Raw genomic sequence first — 19,970 nt, forward strand, 5'->3', positions numbered from 1 at the left:
AGCGACACGAGTGGGCAGCACAAACACGTGGCCCATCTAGGAGTGACACTGCAGTGGCAGACAGGATGGCAGTTTGAAAAACTAGACCCCAAACAGTACATAATGCAAAGAAAAAAAAGAGGTGCAAGATGGAATTGTCCTTGGGCTCTCCCACCCACCCACGACTGTGGCTGAAATGATTGGTTCGTTTGGGCCCCCACAAAACAAGCTGGCAATTAATCTGTCCCTGCACAAACTGGCTCTACGGAGGTAAGATGTTGTCCTCATCCTCCTCATCCACCGATTCCTCACCCTATTCAGTGTTTTGTACATCCTCATCCTCACAGAGTATTAATTCGTCCACGCTGAAATCCACCACCACAGGTCCCTCTGTACGTTCTGGAGGCTGGTGTCCCTGGAAGAGTTGATAATTCATTTTATGAACATCATCTTCTCCACATTTTGTGGAAGCAACCTCCTACGCCTTTCGCTGACAAGGTTCCCGGCTGCACTAAACACTCTTTCGGAGTACACACTGCAGGGGGGCAACTCAGGTAAAATAGAGCTACGTTTGTACAGGGGCCTCCAAATTGCCTCTTTTTCCTGCCAGTACAGGTACGGACTGTCTGACATGCCTACTTGGATGCTGTCTCCGATGTAATCCTCCACCATTCTGTCAATGGTGACAGTACCATATGCAGTGACAGTAGACATGTCAGAAATTGTTGCCAGGTCCTTCAGTCCAGACCAGATGTCCAAACTTGGTCCTGCCTGCCCTGCATGACCGCCAGTGGGTTGCTTAGGATACCTTAGTTGTTTCCTGGCAGCCCCAGTTGTGGGAGAAAATGAAGAAGGAGCTGTTTACGTGTCATGTTCTGCTTCAGCTGACAGTGTTTTCACCAGCAGGTCTTTGCACCTCTGCAGGCTTGTGTCAGCTGGAAAGAGAGACACCAAATAGGCTTTAAACCTAGGATCGAGCACGGTGGCCAAAATGTAGTGGTCTGATTTCAACAGATTGACCACCCTGGAATCCTGGCAAAGCGAATGAGGGGCTTCATCCACAAGTCCCACATGCCGAGCAGAATTGCTCTGTTTTAGCTCCTCCTTCACTTTCTCCAGCTGCCTCTGCAAAAGCCTGATGAGGGGCATGACCTGACTCAAGCTGGCAATGTCTGAACTGACTTCACGTGTGGCAAGTTCAAAGGGCTGGAGAACCTTGCACAACACAGAAATCATTCTCCACTGTGCTTGAGTCAGGTGCATACCCCCTCCTTTGCCTATGTCATAGGTGGATATATAGACTTGAATGGCCTTTTGCTGCTCCTCCATCCTCTGAAGCATATAGAGGGTTGAGTTCCACCGCGTCACAACCTCTTGCTTCAGGTGATGGCAAGGCAGGTTCAAGAGTCTTTGATGGCACTCCAGTCTTTGGCATGCAGTCGCTGAATGGTGAAAGTGGCCAGAAATTTTTTGGGCCACCCAAAGAGTCTCCTGCATGCCCCTGTCGCTTTTCAGAAAATTCTGCACCACCAAATTTATTGTGTGAGCAAAACATGGGACGTGCTGGAATTTGCCCAGATGTAATGCCCGCACAATATTGGTGGTGTTGTCAGATATCACAATTCCACAGGAGAGTCTAAGTGGGGTAAGCCAATGGGTGATGATTTCCCTCAGTTTCTCCAAGAGGTTGTCGGCGGTGTGCCTCTTACTGAAACTGGTGATACACAGCGTAGCCTGCCTTGGAACGAGCTGGCGTTTCTGAGATGCTGCTACTGGTGACGCTGCTGTTGTTGCTGTGTAAGGTGATACATCTACCCAGTGGGCTGTCACAGTCATGTAGTCCTTATTCTGCCCTGTTCCACTTGTCCACATGTCTGTGGTTAAGTGGACATTGGGTACAACCGCATTTTTCAGGACACCGAGGACACTTTTTCTGATGTTTCTGTACAGTTTCACTATCGCCTGCCTAGTGAAGTGGAATCTAGATGGGATTTGGAACTGGGGACACACTACCTCCATCAATTGTCTAAATCCCACTACACTAATGGCGGATACCGGACGTACGTCTAACACCAACATAGCAGTCAAGACCTCAGTTATACGTTTTGCTTCAGCATGACTGCTGTCGTACTTTATCCTCCTCACTAAGGACTGTTGGAGGGTCAATTGTTTAGTAAAAGTTGTGGTGTTCCTACTTCCTCTCTGGGATGATGAACGACTACCAGCAGCAACAGCAGCAGCGGCAGCAGTAGGCATAGCAATGCAGGATCCTCTGGAAAAATTCCGGATAGGAGAGTCAGCCATGCCAGTGACATGGCCTGCAGGACTACTATCGATCCTGTGGTTTGGATACAACAGGACAATAGGATTTAGGTGTCCCTGGACTGCTTACGGTCTTAGCCAAAGTTCCTGAACTTGACAGTAACTTTTTATGAACGCGCTGCAGGTGCCGTATAAGGGAGGATGTTCCTAGGTGGTTGACGTCCCTACCCCTACTTATTTCACCTTTACATATGGTACATATGGCAAGACAGTTGTTGTCTGGATTTGGATAGAAATATTGCCAGACCAAAGAGGTGGAATGTTTGGTCTTCTGTCCAGGCATGACCGTGATGGGCTTTTTCATCCCACGGACAAAAACTGTCTCCCCTGGAGCCTGATTTAAACAAACCACATCACCATCAGAATCCTCCTCACCATCTACCTCCTCAGTACCAGCTACACCAGTATCCTCATCCTGTTGTACTTCAACAGTGACATCTTCAATTTGCATATCAGCAAGTGGACTGTGAGTGCTCCTTTCAGCACTTGCAGAGGGCGTGCAAATGGTGGAAAGAGCCAACTCTTCCCGTCCAGTGCTGGGAAGGTCAGGCATCGCAACCGCCACCACACTTGGACTCTCCTTGGGGATTTGTGATATCTCCTTAGAACGCACAGTTGTTCGCTGTGCTTTTGCCAGCTTAACGTGTTTGATTTTTGTAGCGGGAGGAGGGCTTCCATCATCATGTGAAGCTGAACCACTAGTCATGAACATAGGGAAAGATCTTAGCCGTTCCTTGCCACTCCGTGCCATAAATGGCATATTGGCAAGTTTACGTTTCTCCTCAGATGATTTAAATGTTTTTTTTAAGTTCATTTTCATTTGGGATTGTATATGCCCTCTACTATTACATTGGGCATCGGCCTTGGCAGATGACGTTGATGGCATGTTATCGTCTATGTCATGACTAGTGGCAGCAGCTTCAGCACTAGGAGGAAGTGGTTCTTGATCTTTCCCTATTTTATTTTTATCAGAAAAAGTTTGGTCCTCCATTTATGTTATATTGATATATACGTGCGGCTAAGGCGCACACAAACACAGAAAATTATTTTTTATTTTTGTTGGAGACTAGTGCACTTTGTGGGTTACACCAGCCTTTATGAAATGAGCCAGCCGGCTCTTTACTTAAGGGACACAGGCGCACGCTTGGCACTGCTCCTTTGTTGATGCACGTGCAGCTACAGTGCAAACAATTCACAAAGACAGAAAAAAAAGAAGAATTTTTTATTTTTGTGGAGCGCACTTTGAGGGTTACACCACCCTTTAACAGACAGACAGATGCACGCTTGGCGCTGCTGCTTTGAGGATGCAAGTACAGTGCAGACAATTCACAAACACAGAAGAAAATGTTTTATTTTAGTTGGAGTGCACTTTGGGGGTTACACCACCCTTTAACGGACAGATGCACGCTTGGCGCTGCTGCTTTGAGGATGCACGTACAGTGCAGACAATTCACAAACACAGAAGAAAATGTTTTATTTTTGTTGGAGTGCACTTTGGGGGTTACACCACTCTTTAATAGACAGACACACGCTTGGTACTGCTAGTTTGAGGATGCACATACAGTGCAGACAATTCACAAACACAGAAAAAAATGTTTTATTTTTGTTGGAGTGCACTTTGGGGGTTACACCACCCTTTAATAGATGAGCCAGCCGGCCCTTTACTTATGAGACAAGCGAACGCTTGGCGCTTCTTTGTTGATGCACGTGCAGCCACAGCGCACACATTTCACAAACACAGAAAATTATTTTTTATTTTGTTTGGAGTGCACTTTGGGGGTTACACCACCCTTTAACAGACGAGCCAGCCGTCACTTTACTTATGACACAGGCGCACGCTTAGATCTACTTTGTTGATGCACCTGCAGCTACTGCACACACAGGGCCTAATTCAGACCCGCTCGCGAGCGCTGAGCGCTCGCAAGCGGCTCGATGTTGGGCCAGTGCACATGCGCACGATGGAGGCGGCTCTGTCATGCGCATGGGCAAGACCTGGATAGCGACTAGCAAGCCGTCGCTCCGGGTCTCGCTACAAAGGAGGCGTGCTGTCGATGGTGAGTGACAACACGCCCCCTTTGGTGGGCGTGCCGGGGGTGTGGCTGCCCAGACGGAGGCATTCCCATGGGAATGCCTACCATCTGGGGACGGCCCCTCTGACATCACAAGGGATGTCAGTGGGAGTGCTCTCAGCTCTGATAGAGCCGAAAGCACTCCAGGGCTTGTGGCCACGAGACCCTACCACAAGGGTCTCGTCGCAAGCTCGATGGTCGCGATGGTCTTGACCATCGCGACCATCTTTTTGGCCACTTGCTATAGCTGTGGTTGGCCACCTACAGCTATACGAGCGGCCAGAAGGCCGCTCTAAAAAATGAGAGGGAGGGCACTGATTCAGAACGAGCGCTCTGAAAGAGCGTCCGGCTCTGAATCAGGCCCACAATTCACAAACACAAAAAAAAAAATTTATTTTTTTTTAGTGCGCTTTGGGGGTTACAGAACCCTTTATCGGACAAGCTAGCCGGCCCTTTACTTATGAGACACAGGCGAACGCTTGGTGCTGCTCCTTTGTTGATGCACATGCAGCCACAGTGCACACAATTCACAAACACAGAAAATTATTTTTTATTTTGTTTGGAGTGCACTTTGGGGTTACAGCAATCTTTAACGTTCAAGCCAGCTGGCCCTTTACTTATGACACAGGCGCACGCTTGGCGTTACTTTGTTGATGCACGTGCGGCTACTGCGTACACAATTCACAAACACAAAAAAAATATATATTTTTTTTTTGGAGTGCACTTTGGGGGTTACAGCACCCTTAAATGGACAAGACAGCCGGCCCTTGATTTATGACACAGGCGCACGCTTGGCACTACTTTGTTGATGCACGTGCGGCTAATGCGCACACAATTCACAAACACAGAAAAAAAAATATATTTTTTTGGAGTGCACTTTGGGGGAGCAGCCCTGAGGCACAGATCACCCCCTGGACAACACTACAGCAACCCTCTAGGACTACAGCCTTTATGGGACACTGCACAAAACAGTCCAGCCAGCCCCTATAGACTTTGGAGTGGACACAGCCCCTATGGACACAGCCCAGCCAGCCCCCATGACAGCAGCACAACACAGCCCAGACAGCCCCTATGGACAACAGCAGCACAACACAGCCCAGCCAGCCCTAGCTCCCACCCTCCCTCTTCACTGTAGACAGCCGGAGTGAGAAATGGCGCCGACGTGGGGCTCTTTTATAGAATCCAAAACCCGTGAGATCTGGAAGGCGGGATTATGACGTTTTGCCTCGATTTCAGATCCGAGTTAGGCGGGAAAAGTCGAGCCTGACTCGGATACGGATACTGAACCCGCTCATCCCTAGATATTACACATTTCAATAATATGCTCAAAATTGAATTACAATCACAATGATGTGAAAAATCTGGTTAATCTTCCAGTCTTTCACCTACCTCCACACCAATCAGTTCAGTCTCAATACACCCATATTTTCACTCAGTATCACCCTCTCTTTTCTCGGTCTCTCGCTTCCCCACTAAGTAGTACGCCGTCACAAGCAGTGCCCTTTCCTCTTGTATTTCTAGGTGGCAGGTCATACTATATATATATATATATATATATATATATATATATATATATATATATATATATATATATATATAGTCTTAGAAATCTGCGCACACTTGTTATATAGGAAGCTGCTGGTATAGAAGGGGGTCTATCCTAATTCCCCTAAAGAGGAAGGTTGTAAATGTCCAGGGGTATAAAGAATAAAACAATCAAAAAAAGTCAAGAAAAGTATATATGATACATTATCTGCAAGGATGATATGTATAGTTCTGGGTTGTTGCGCTCTGGAGGGGCGGGTTCCCATGCCCTCTGGTCCAACAACTTACCCTTGTCTTCTAGATTTATTACTTCCTTCTCCATGGTTCCTGCGGGATGGATGGTGCTTCATGCTGCAAATCTTCTGGCGGATGCACCTGTAGCAGCAGGGCAGCTTGAGTCTCACGATCCCATGAGGTCACGTGATCCTCCGCCATCCACTGCCGCTTACAGGTGGCTCGACTCTCTCTTGGAGGAGACTGGTCCGCAGTGGGGAGATCCGGATTGCGTGCCTGGTTACACCGATGGTTACTGAGGACTGGGTTTGCAGCGCCCGTTGCAGGAGACCGGAAGCGGAAACAAAGGGTGTGGTGGGAATTGTAGTTCAATGTGTCCAATGCGTAGCGGCTGTGATGGCCTTCTTCAGGGAATCTAGAAGACAAGGGTAAGTTGTCGGACCAGAGGGCATGGGACGCAGCCCCTCCAGAGCACAACAACCCAGAACTATACACATCATCCTTGCAGATAATGTATCATATATACTTTTCTTGACTTTTTTTGATTGTTTTATTCTTTATACCCATGGACATTTACAACCTTCCAGTCAGGAAGGTGGACCTGTGCCATTTCTGAAACAGATTCCCCCCCTTTTTTTCCAATCACTCTACCCCCCCTCCTCCACCCCCTATTTGCATTCATATGTCCCTACGTAGGTGTAGTGGGAGCATGGTAGCAGTGTGACTACCTATAGATCCCATTTTATCAGCTTACTTACACCCATTCTATTTAATAAATTACCTTTTTCAACATTTGGGTTTCATAGTGTCACTATTGTATGAGACTATACTTACCATTCATATCATCAAGCGCAGGTATTGTTATTATTATTGCATTCTATATATATGTTTACTGTATATGTTCAATATTATGTTTTTTGCTTCCCATGATAAATCCATTTAGACAAATTGCTTGGGGAAGGAGTAATGCTGTTCTTTACCTTGTTGGTCCCATTTTCCCTTGGTATTTCTCTGTTATCCAAACATTTTTTATCTTCAGTTGCAAAAAATGACCTCATCCAAGCATATTATTAGTGAACTCACACAATGTCTTTGGGCCTGAATCAGAATTGAAGCCGCAGGGATGCAGCTGTGCCATACTGTAGGACTAATATGCTAATGCAGCAGTAGGCGCCTGGTGTAAATAGATGTGATGCCGAAGCAGACCTTGCATTAAAGATCTGTCTTAGTGAAAATTTGCCTGATATCCGAAAGATATAACCTGTATTGGCCTCACTCAGTGTATGTACATTTTATATTCTTGATATATGGTTGTTCTTCTTTTATTGCTTTTCTGACAGTGGTTCTCAACCTCAACCTTTAAGTAACCCAACAAGTCATGTTTTGAGTATTTCTGTCTGTGAAAGCAGGTGGAATATTACTGACCCAGCAAAATAGATTAACCCACCTGTGTATGATTAAAGGCCAGAGGAGTAGCAGGTAGCCAGGGAGCCTGGAGCACAAGCATGCTATGGCGCCCCCCCCCTGAAGTGTTCCAGGGAGGAGGCAGGTCCATATGGGATTAAAGTAAAGAGAAGAAAAAATAAAGATATGGGGCAGCATCAAAGTGGGGCATGGAGGGCTAAATATATTCCTCCTTCTTCCCCCTGTCTCTCCATCCTCCTGTCCCAGCTTTCCAGCCTCCTTTTGTATCACTCCTGTAGTACTGCCCATATGCATTGCCCCTGTAGTAGTGCCCATATGCATTCCCCCCTGTAGTAGTGCCCATATGCATTGCTCCCTGTAGTAGTGCCCATATGCATTGCCCCCTATAGTTGTGCCCATATGCAATGCCCCCTGTAGCTATTTAATGCAGACAACAAAAAATGACATTTCATACAGAAATACTAACGGCAATACCCCAGGCTTCTCAGGACAGATACTTCAATGGCTTGCCACGCCTGATATATATGTACAGTAAGTAACACAAACAATAATGACACCATTATATAAATATACATATCCTATGTCACATCAAGGGTGTAGTGCGAGGTGCAGGCAGTGAGAGATGGAAGCAGGTAGTGTGAGGTGCAGGGGGTGGATGGGTGAGAGAAGCAGATAGTGTGAGGTGCTGGGGGTGGGTGAGAGGTAGTAGTAGGTAGTGTGAGGTGCTGGGGGTGGATGAGAGGTAGTAGTAGGTAGTGTGAGGTACAGAGAGTGGGTGAGAGAACAGGTAGTGTGAGGTGCAGAGGGTGGGTGAGAGAAGCAGATAGTGTGAGGTGCGGGGGGTGGGTGAGAGGTAGTAGTAGGTAGTGTGAGGTGCTGGGGGTGGATGAGAGGTAGTAGTAGGTAGTGTGAGGTGCAGAGGGTGGGTGAGAGAAGAAGATAGTGTGAGGTGCGGGGGGTGGGTGAGAGAAGCAGGTAGTGTGAGGTACAGGGGTGGGTGAGAGAAGCAGGTAGTGTGAGGTACAGGGGGTGGGTGAGAGAAGCAGGCAGTGTGAGGTACAGGGGTGGGTGAGAGAAGCAGGTAGTGTGAGGTACAGGGGGTGGGTGAGAGAAGCAGGCAGTGTGGGGAACAGGGGGTGGGTGAGAGAAGCAGGTAGTGTGAGGTGCAGGGGGTGGGTGAGAGAAGCAGGTAGTGTGAGGTGCAGGGTTGAAGCAGGTAGTGTGAGGTACATGGGGTGGGTGAGAGAAGCAGGTAGTGTGAGGTGCAGGGGGTGGGTGGGTGGGTGAGAGAAGCAGGTAGTGTGAGGTGCAGGTTGAGAGAAGCAGGTAGTGTGAGGTGTAGTTGAAGCAGGTAGTGTGAGGTACAGGGGTGGGTGAGAGAAGCAGGTAGTGTGAGGTGCAGGGGGTGGGTGGGCGAAGCAGGTAGTGTGAGGTGCTGGGTGGGTGAGAGAGGTAGTAGTAGGTAGTGTTAGGTGCTGGGGGTGGGTGAGAGAGGTAGTAGTAGGTAGTGTGAGGTGCTGGGGTGGATGAGAGGTAGTAGTAGGTAGTGTGAGGTAAAGGGGGTGGGTGAGAGAAGCTGGTAGTGTGAGGTACAAAGGGTGGGTGAGAGAAGCAGTTGGTCCTACCTGAGTCCCGACTTCCATGGCTGCCCTGTTCCTTCACTCAACTTCTCCCCTTTCCGGCTCCTGACTCTGAGTCCGCCTGCTGGGGGCGGAGCTGTGAGGTGTCACTCACGTCCTCCGCAATGGCCCATGGGAGGAGCTGCTACGGATGCTCAGCAGTCCTCCCATGGCCATTTCACTATTGAACAAGCTTCTGCGCATGCGCAGAAGCTCATTTATTACCACCCGATTGGAGCTGAGCTCCGATCGTGGTAGCGGCCGTTAGAACTGCAGTCGGCCAGTCAGTTCAAAGTGGGGACTCTCCCGCTGTCCCAACCCGCCCTCCTGCAAACCAACAGGCACAGCGCACGGCGCATCCAGACAGTTCGGCACCTGGAGCAAGCGCTCCACTGGAACCGCTCTCCCTACGCCCCAGTTAAAGGCATCCAAAAGAACATTAACTGTTTGTAAATTGACGACTGTAGTCTAGAACTCCTGGTTTATGGCAAAATCCAGCATTTTGATGATTTCCCCTCTGTATTATAAATCAGTCATTGATATGTTCTGCGTTGCATTTTGTTTGACTAGGATGGGTTGTTTTGTATGTCATAATCTAAAATTAGCTCTGTATGATATTGCGTTCACTAGAATGTTATCTGCATTGTATGGAGGACATTCCATTGTACATTAAGAAATTGCCTGGCAATGTATTTACTACAATTAGGTGTTTTCTTAAAGATGAACCATTACAGGAGTGACATTCTTTATTTAATAAAATTTACTGCTTATTCCAGTGGTTCCCAAACTCGGTCCTCAAGGTATCCTAACAGTCCAGGCTTTAAGGATAGAAATACTTAAGCACAGGTTACTAATTAGTACCTCAATGAGTTTAATTACATGATCATGAATATCCTTAAAACCTGGACTGTAAGGGTGCCTTGAGGACCGAGTTTTGGAAACCATGGCTTATTCTATAATGAAAATTGTATATTTCTGCTAAGGTTGCTCTGTGATGTGTGTTATATTATTGAAAGACAACAAAAAATGCAATGTTTGCCCTTTACTTCCCTTATGTTTGTTTGGTCAGAGCTTCCAATTTGCTCTGCATGAGGGAGAATTACTTGTCCTAATGTACCAGCAACAAACATGCAGAATCCCCAGTACAGTTGGGGTTAAAATGTCATATAGAGGTCTTGGGTAAGATCAGCACACTTTGTCCATAGAAGAATTATGACAGTAAAAGTAGGAAGCTATATTTCGTTTTAAGTGGCCTAACTTTTAAGTCTCAGGGCCGTGTTCAATTGCCGGCAAAAAGTCTGGCACTTATCACATGCCGGAGATTTCGCCATCATTGCTTGTTTTGCCTCCGGAAAAGTATCGCACTCGTCCCAGCTTTTTGCCCTATTCAATTGCAAAAATAAGCAGTTCCAGCAAATTTGTGGTACATAAAAATGGGTGCAAGCATGGTTAATAATCGCTAAAGTGATGTTTTAAAAAACACCTTCAGCAAACACCTGCAATCCAAAAAAAAGCTTGGGGCATACTTGGGGGACCCCCTGGAGTCTATTTCGCTAGTTTTTAACTTTGTCCCCCAACTTTGTTTTTGTCCGCTCCCAAAACGAAAGTAGTTTTTGGGGGTGATCTTAAGTAATTTTTAACTTTTTTTGACGCAGTTTACCTTTGGGGGATTGTCCCAAGGCTGCAGGGGTGTTGCCGCAACTTTGCACACCAAACCCCCAATTCTGCACTATTTTCCACCTCCATTCACAGGCGAATCTTTTCAGCTGGTCACAAGGCGCAGACTTTTCACTCTGGCGAAAAGTCTTTGCAATTGAATACGGCTGAAAGTTTCCGACAGGCGAAATGACATCATTGGTGAAAACTTTTTGCCGAGAACGGCTTTTCGCCGGAAATCGATTACCGGCGAAAAGCCGGTAATCGATTGGTGGCAACCGGCCCTCAGTTGGTGGCAGAAGTGCAGAAAATGCATTTTAACTCAATTTCTCACTATCAACATCCAGAAAGCATCTGAGGCCCTAGGCCAGGGGTGCTAAGATTGGAGGGAGTGTTGCTGGAGGGGTCCGGGTCTGGAGCGGCCCTCCCTCCCTCTTACATCAAAGCAGCTGCACTGGGAGACTGCTTACGGCTGCTAAGTAGCAGCCACAGCAGTCTCCTATGCCTGTGGGAAGAGCGATTACACTGATCGCGCCCCCCACTGGCTATGCGCCGGGCTGAGGGGCTCACAGTGCCCCCTCCCCAGCACGCTACAAACATTTGTATATTTTTCTAAGGGGCTGTGGCCATGCCTCCTGCGATTAGGCCATGCCCCCTTCTTCCCACACGCCCAGTGCGGCTGTCGGGGCCCCTGGCTTAGACGACCACGTGACTCCCGGCCATTTACTTTACATTTACATACAAGCACTTCTACTTACTTGTGTCAACTACTGAGCTGTTAAAAATATAAGTGGGATGTTCATTTGCTATAAGTGGAATGTTCACCTGGCAACGTCACCCCCCAATCACGGTGCCTCACCCTGTCTTTTTTTTTTCTGGTCCACTCCTGCTTGGTGCAAACAGAGAATTTTGTTTCCCGCGTACATGTTTTTAAAGTATTATTTGGAATTAAGGGCCTGATTCAGAGCCGGACGCAATTAGCGCTCGCTCGTCTTGAAAATAGGGGTGGCTATTCAAATGAACCGTTCGCTGTTTGCGGTCTGTTCATGCCTTTAGGTCTGAACGAGCGAATAAAACTTGCGGTCGTTTTTTGGGAAACTACGCCCCCTGGCCGCTCGCATCCTACGTCATGTCCGCTATTTATTAGATTAATCGAGTACATCGACCAGGGTATGAGCTGCTCGCTATTCTTGTGGTTGGTTTTTGCTACCACAATTTTGCGAGCAGTTCTGGCTAAAAAAAAACCCAGTGACGTTGTCAATGACGCTGCTGTTTTAATTATGCACACCCATAAAACGCCCGTTTTGACCTTTAAGCACACCTGCGATCGGATCTCCACTCCCCGTTTTCAAGCACCTTCCCCTGTTACCACCCACATACGCCTCATTCTGTCACTCCAAATAGCAGGCATTCGCTATTTTGCGAGCACATGAATTTCGGCCGCACTGACTGGTTCGCGCATGCGTATAACGATCCGTACGCATGCGCAGTTGGGCAAACATCGCTCGGAGCGAACGAGTGGCCGCTTACGAGTGGCTCTGAATCAGGCCCTAAGTTTTTTTAAGCATACTGCACTACATTCAGCATGGATCGATCTCAGTTGCAATTACGCACGCAGTTCAGCTGCGAAAATATGCTAATGTTTGCAATCACTCAGCCAGCCTAGAGATATCCACTACCGCTGTCTCACATCTGTAATACCTCACAATCCTGTGTATACATTGGTAACATCGAGAAACATCGGACCCTCACGCAGAATTACAGCAGGTCTGACTTGTCTCAGAATTTACAAGTTTTGTCCCACGCAGTGAGTATTCAGGCTGTATATGCCATCGCAGTGGCTAATTTATGCTCACCCATGCAACGGCGTTCAAACGGACGGGCACGTCTGAGTTTCTCCAACCACTCCCCCATCACCACTCCCAAATGCTGACGGCTTTCTATCTGCGTGCGTAATCACAACGCAAACGCAATGCTGTCCTGTGCACGCACACTGTGGTGCATACGCATGCGCAGTATGCATCATCGGCCGATCTGCGTGCGCAGTTGCAATTGTGATTCAGGCTGAAGCAGGCCCTATATTATTCATAATATCTACCTCTTGATGTTCCATAATTTGTTTACTTTCCAGCCCCAGTCAGGATCCTAACGGTTCAGGCTTCCAGCGTTGGTATTTAGTCCGCCGGCAATACATCCGGCGGCATTACATGCCGATTCCCTATGGATAAATATATACTGTAGCTCCCCAGGTGCAGCAGCATTATAGGCAATTATCCAATCCATATGTAATACAGTATAATATAATGTAACATTTTACAGTAAAATCTTAATTATTTTCAATCATTCCTTATTCAAAACAAATTTCTGCCTTTGTATCAAAAAAATAAATTAAACACATGCTCAATTTTGAATCCAAAAGTGTGTACATTTTCTAATAGAACAATAGATTCCTAAACACAATCTGACACATTATTTCATGTCTGAAAGTTGTAAAGTTTAATGAGTAGTTTTAAAGTCATCTCATAATTTTTTTTCAATATTTTTTACCTAAACAACATAATACATTCTATTTAAATAACATTTGATATTCATTATTCTCTTTGAAAAGCAATTTTCAATCACTGGGGATAAGCACAAAGGTTCTTCCTTGAGAACTTATTGATTTGACTCCTCCCATTTTATACACATTGATAGCTCAGAGAAAATATATTTTCCAGTTCATTTGTTTTTAGGAAAAATTTCCTTTTAACTGACAATTCAAACTGAGAGTAACACCAGAAGGTAACCATTGTGTTTACTACAACATGAACACGATCTGACTGTTTGGCCATTGGACCATGCAGCTGTATAACTTTCAGCTTATAATGCAATGGACCAATAAATGAATATAGATTATAGACACAGGGGTCTTGATTCAGAGGTACTGTAGATGCAGTGTTGATGATGCACACAGTTGGCTGCCTGCTATATTTGCACATGTGTCTGAATAAGAGGAGCCGAGGGGGGAGCGGGTACTGTTGTTGTATCCAGGCCCGAGCTTGCTGAAGGGGCCTGGATCCATTGCTCCCCCATTCTATCAGCGGCAGCAGTGCTGGGCTGCAGTGAGTAGAGAGAGACTCCTCTGCATGCACCAGATAGGAGGGGGAGAGCGATAGCAATGATTGCATCCCTCCCCTAGGAACTGACCCTGGCTGACGGACAAAATGGCAAAACACTGGGGAGCGCGCAGTGGTGCTACGTGATACCACAGATAATACCTTCATTTTTATTTCTTATTTTTTCAGGGGCTGTGGCCACTTCTTTTTACATTAGGCCACACTCCTTGTCATTACCCGGGCACAGGCAGGCTATCTATTGGCCTGGTCTGAATTGTACTGTGCATGTTTTCTGATGGCTACCCATTGGGAGATGCAAAGCAAATTTGGATGCAAGAGCCATGGAGTTCAATGGATGTTCTGGGTGGTTAGCAGGCGTGGGCATGTCACTGACAGCAGCTGACATAGGATTCCATGTTCAGACAAAAGAAATTGAACCTGCATAGGAGACCAATGGTGCTTCTAAAGAGACACCAAGATGGATTAGCACCGCTGCATGTGAGCATCTCAGTATGAACAAAATAGGTTGCAGGCAACATAAAGGTGCAGCTGCAGCCACGTCTGTGTCCATCTTAGAATCAGCCCTAGGCAGACTGCATTCATCTTCAGGCCAAATTGTTCTATATACCCCATTATGATTTAGGGGTCTTATTTACTAAGCAGTGTTAGGAGACAGAATGAAAAGTGATAAGAAAGTGATAAAGTACCAGCCAATCAGCTCCCAACTGTCATCTCATAGACTGTGTTTGAAAAATTACAGTTGGGAGCTGATTGGCTGGTACCTTATCACTTTTCACTCTGTCTCCTAACACTGCTTAGTAAATAGACCCCTAAGGGTGAACTAAAGTATTTTGAAAATGTTGGTTCATAATAACCCTTGAAATAATTTATGAAGTTAGCTGATTTTGAAAAAACTTGTCCCTTATCCAGTGATACATTTCAGCACAAAAAATAGCAGTCAGCTACACTTAATCTGACAGTGTCATCCCACACCAGAAATACAGAGTTAAATGAAATTGATATATTATGCACAGCACTGTAAATGGATTTCACTTTTCAGCTTCTTTCATAATTGGCATTCAGGACACTAAATGCAATATTTGAAAATAAAATACATAGTGTAATTATATAAAAAGAATTACATTATAAAATGGAGTGGTATACTGAGACACCAACATGATTGGACACATTAGATCTCATGACCAGGCATTATTTCCCAATGACCGCACACCTAACGTCTGATCTACTTCCCACTGTTACCAAAACCATATCACACAGCTGTATCAAAAAAGTAAACCACAGGTTCCCAAACACAGTCCTCAAGGCTCCCCAACAGTTCAGGTTTAAGAGATATCCATGGTTGAGCACAGGTGACTTAGGGCCTGATTCAGAGCCGCTCGTAAGCGGCCGCTCGTTCGCACTGAGCGATGTTCACACAACTGCGCATGCGTACGGATTGTAATACACATGCGCGAACCAGTCAGTGCGGCCGAAAATCGTTTGTTCGCTAAATAGCGAATGCCTGCTACTTTGAGTGACAGGAGGAGGAGGCGTATGTGGGTGGTAGCAGGGGAAGGTGTTTGAAACCGGGGAGTGGAGATCAGAACGCAGGCGTGCTTAAAGGTCAAAACGGGCGTTTTAAGGGAGTGCATAATTAATACAGCAGCGTCATTAACCACGTCACTTGGTTTTTTTAAAGTCAGAACTGCTCGCAAAATAGCGGTTGAAAAAACCAACCACAAGAATAGCGAGCAGTTCATACGCTGTACGATGTACTCGATTAATCTAATAAATAGCGGACATGACGTATGGTGCGAGCGGCCAGGGGGCGTATTTTTCAAAATTTCGACCGCAAGTTTTGCTCGCTTGTTCAGACTTAGAGGCGTGAACAGACCGCAAAGTGCGAAAGGATCATTTGAATAGCCACCCCTTTTTTTTAAAACGAACGACCGCAAATAGTGAGCGGCTCTGAATGAGAGCCTTAATTAGTACCTCAGTCAATTGAATTTAACCACCTGTGCTCAATCATGGATATCTCTAACACCTGAACTGTTGGGGAGCCTTGGCGACCATGTTTGGGAACCTCTGGTGTAAACAATAACATCTTTCACAGTGACACTGTGCACAGAAGAACAGCACATCTCTGCCTCACTGAAATACACATTTCTGACAAAAAAAAATTCAAGATCTGCCATAACTGACCTGACACCACTGTTAAAGTGACAGTTATCATTAATGTTCAACTGTTACAACAGTTGAACTTTCAGAATAGACTGTTTAATTCAATTACACTGTTATCCGGTTACATGTTTATTCATTAATAATTATTCAAATTAAACAGTCTATTTTGAAACTAGTTTTTTTTATATCCTATTATGTTTCTTTCACCCTACATCATCTCCTTGTAGAACTATTTTGTCACAACAGAGGCCATTTTATAAAATAGATATACCACTCATGGGTGCGCAGTCGTATTCTGATATACGCATGCCTTGGGTGGTTCATTGAACTCGCCCTTCATCCTTATGTGTATATCAGAGCATGACCACACACGTGAGAGTGGTATATCTCTTACATATAATCCCTTTGTGGTGGAAAGATTAGAGGTGACCCGAGGTTTCCACCATAAACATTAGCACCACACTTTCTTTGATGTAAAACAAAGAACCAGATCACACAGCAAAGTGCTGGCATAGTGTTTACTTGAGCCCCACTTGGGGTTAGGGCATTTCAGATTGTTGAAGTTTCTTCTCTTCAACAGAATATCATTTCCAGCCATCATATCAGATGAAAATGATAAAAACTCCTGGCATAATACCATTTTAACAAGAATAATAATTTTATTACCACACTCACAAAGTGGCGAGTGCTGCAGAGGTAACCTGCCTTACCGGACCTGCAGCTGAGGAGACAGTTTTAGAGGCAGCCCAGAAACCTCGTAAGGACTCACATGCTGAGCTCTGGAAGTAGTACATCTAGGAACTTGTAACAGAACTTTTTATACAAGATTCAAAGCAATCTTTTTAATCTATATTACAGTATGTGTGCATTTGTTCAACAAAGGGCTAAACTTTTACTTCTCTGTTCCATCAGCATGCTCAATGTGTATTTCTTCAGCTGTCTGTTTTTCTTCTCAGTGCCTCAGGGTGCTCAGTATGAGTTCATCTCTCTCCATTTGCCTCTGATCATTCTAGATTGTTACCCTTTAAAAGGGGCCTTTACATCAGAGCTATGCAAAGTTATAGTTGTGTGTTTGATGGCTGCACTGTAATTTCAAAGCATACTGCTATATTCCTTTATTTTCTGGTAACCTGACCTATGGACTTCTGACCTTGGACTGTTCTTTGTGAGCAAGTCAGCTACTACAGCTTCTTTTTTTGCACAATATTTTAATAAGCAATCACCACATACAGTATCAAGCTACTTCAGTTCTGTTTCCTGCTCAGCTTATTTACTAGCTGTCATGACAGTGTGGTTTGGTAGATTTGGATCAGGAGCTTCGGGGTTAGCTACACTTGTAATTCTGGCCATACAGTATATCAGACAAACATTCCTCCAACAAGCCAACCGTCCAACTTGTCTGTCCAATTAAAATGGTGCTCCACACATCTAACCAACTTTTCATCAGACCTGTCAACCTGCCAACTTTTTTATCAGACCAGCCAACTTCTTTCCAACTTGTGATGTCACAGAAGTAGGCGGACAGTGTCAGTTTACTTTAACAAAAAAAAGTTTTCTTCCAAAACAGTGGCACGTTTTTTAATTTTATTGAAACAGTTTTTTGGTTTTTTTTACCACCACCATACATTTATAAAATATATATATATATATATATATATATATATATATATATTTTTTTTTTTATAGCGAAGCACAGATCTCAGCATGGTCGGGCTGCCAATACAAGCTGGGACTTGGAGAACCACAGATACAAGCTTGCCCTGGTACCTTTACTTCAGTATATCCTGTAGAGATTCTTCTTTTTCTTCTTTTTCAATTGTTTAAATGTACCAGACTATGTGAACAGGTACGTCTGAAATAAATGCAGGATTAAAGTAAACATTTGTTATGTGTTCATTTTTGTTAAAAAAATAAAATGTTTTTTTTTTTTTTCCTCTTCTGCCGCCACTACTGTTTTGAAAGTAGGGAGAGATCCTCGGATAAATGTGCTTGTTACTTCTTTGTTACTTACTTAAACAGGTTATATTCATGGAAATAAGGATGTTTTCTCTCTGGCTCCACTTTTCACACCAACATAGTTTGCATAAATACAAATGTGATCCTGTCTTCATTGTAATGGTTATTAAATTAGGCTGCTGGACATACTGATCAAATGATCAAACACAACTCCTCCTGTACCAACTGGCACAATGTGTTTTAAGACAATTAATTTATAATTTCAAGATGTGCAATCAAGCTTTGGCCCACCAATGTGATGGCTGCATTCTAATTAGAGTATGTCATACCAAGGATGCAGACTTTTCAAATCCTATCTCACCTTTCTTCACAGGGAAAAACATCTTGACCTTATATAACTGAAGGTTTCATTATACTGTCTTGTCTAAACTTTTCACACTAGAAGCACATTCAGGGGCATATCTATAATGGATGCAGGATGGGCCCACACCACACACTCTGCACTAGGGGTGTGCATCGGCCACTTTTCGTGTTTTGTGTTTTGGATTTGGATCTGGATCTTTCTTCGTGTTTTGGATCTGAATTGGTTTTGCCAAAACCACCCTTCCGTGTTTTGGGTTCTGGGTTTTGTGTTTTGGATCTGTATTTTTTTTAAAAAAAAGCATAAAAACAGCTAAAATCACAGAATTTGTGGGTTTTTCTGCTCCTATGCTATTATTAACCTCAATAACCTTAATTTACACTCATGTCCAGTCTATTCTGAACACCTCACACCTCGAGGTAGCTGGATGACTATGCTAAGCAACACGAGTGGGTGGAACAAACACGTGGCCCATCAAGGAGTGACACTGCAGTGGCAGACAGGATGGCAGTTTGAAAAACTAGACCCCAAACAGTACATAATGCAAAGAAAAAAAAGAGGTGCAAGATGGAATTGTCCTTGGGCCCTCCCACCCACCGTTATGTTGTATAAACAGGACATGCAAACTTTAACAAACCAATCATTTCAGCACCAGGGTCTGCCACACGACTGTGGCTGAAATGATTGGTTCGTTTGGGCCCCCACAAAACAAGCTGGCAATTAATCTGTCCCTGCACAAACTGGCTTTATGGAGGCAAGATGTCATCCTCATCCTCCTCATCCACTGATTCCTCACCCTATTCAGTGTTGTGTACATCCTCATCCTCACAGAGTATTAATTTGTCCCCGCTGGAATCCACCACCACAGGTCCCTCTGTACGTTCTGGAGGCTGGTCTCACTGGAAGAGTTGATAATTAATTTTATGAACATCATCTCCACATTTTGTGGAAGCAATCTCCTACGCCTTTCGCTGACAAGGTTCCTGGCTGCACTAAACACTCTTTCGGAGTACACACTGGAGGGGGGGCAACTCAGGTAAAATAGATCCAGTTTGTACAGGGGCCTCCAAATTGCCTCTTTTTCCTGCCAGTACAGATACGGACTGTCTGACATGCCTACTTGGATGTTGTGACCGATGTAATCCTCCACCATTCTGTCAATGGTGACAGTATCATATGCAGTGACAGTAGACATGTTAGAAATTGTTGCCAGGTCCTTCAGTCCAGACCAGATGTCCAAACTTGGTCCTGCCTGCCCTGCATCACCGCCAGTGGGTTGCTTAGGATACCTAAGTTTTTTCCTGGCAGCCCCAGTTGCAGGAGAAAATGAAGAAGGAGTTGTTGGACGTGTCATGTTCCACTTCAGCTGACAGTGTTTTCACCAGCAGGTCTTTGCACCTCTGCAGGCTTGTGTCAGCCGGAAAGAGAGACACCACATAGGCTTTAAACCTAGGATCGAGCACGGTGGCCAAAATGTAGTGGTCTGATTTCAACAGATTGACCACCCTGGAATCCTGGCAAAGCGAAT

At 45.2% G+C, this 19,970-nt stretch overlaps 1 long non-coding RNA gene across 2 annotated transcripts in view; it reads left to right on the top strand.

The window, feature by feature from the left end:
• Positions 1–19,970, top strand: part of LOC148481594 (uncharacterized) — a 192,190-nt gene that overhangs the window by 21,768 nt on the left and 150,452 nt on the right. The window contains exon 3 of one of the 2 annotated variants that reach the window (XR_015871898.1): positions 17,812–17,966. The exons of the other annotated variant lie outside the window; for it this stretch is intronic. This is a non-coding gene — a long non-coding RNA (uncharacterized LOC148481594). Of the gene's footprint in view, positions 1–17,811; positions 17,967–19,970 lie in introns of those variants that run through there. 2 annotated transcript variants of the gene reach the window in all.

This window comes from Taudactylus pleione, unplaced genomic scaffold, assembly GCF_031769625.1.
Source record: "Taudactylus pleione unplaced genomic scaffold, aTauple2 ptg000573l, whole genome shotgun sequence".
In the NCBI taxonomy this organism is placed as follows: Eukaryota; Metazoa; Chordata; class Amphibia; order Anura; family Myobatrachidae; genus Taudactylus; species Taudactylus pleione.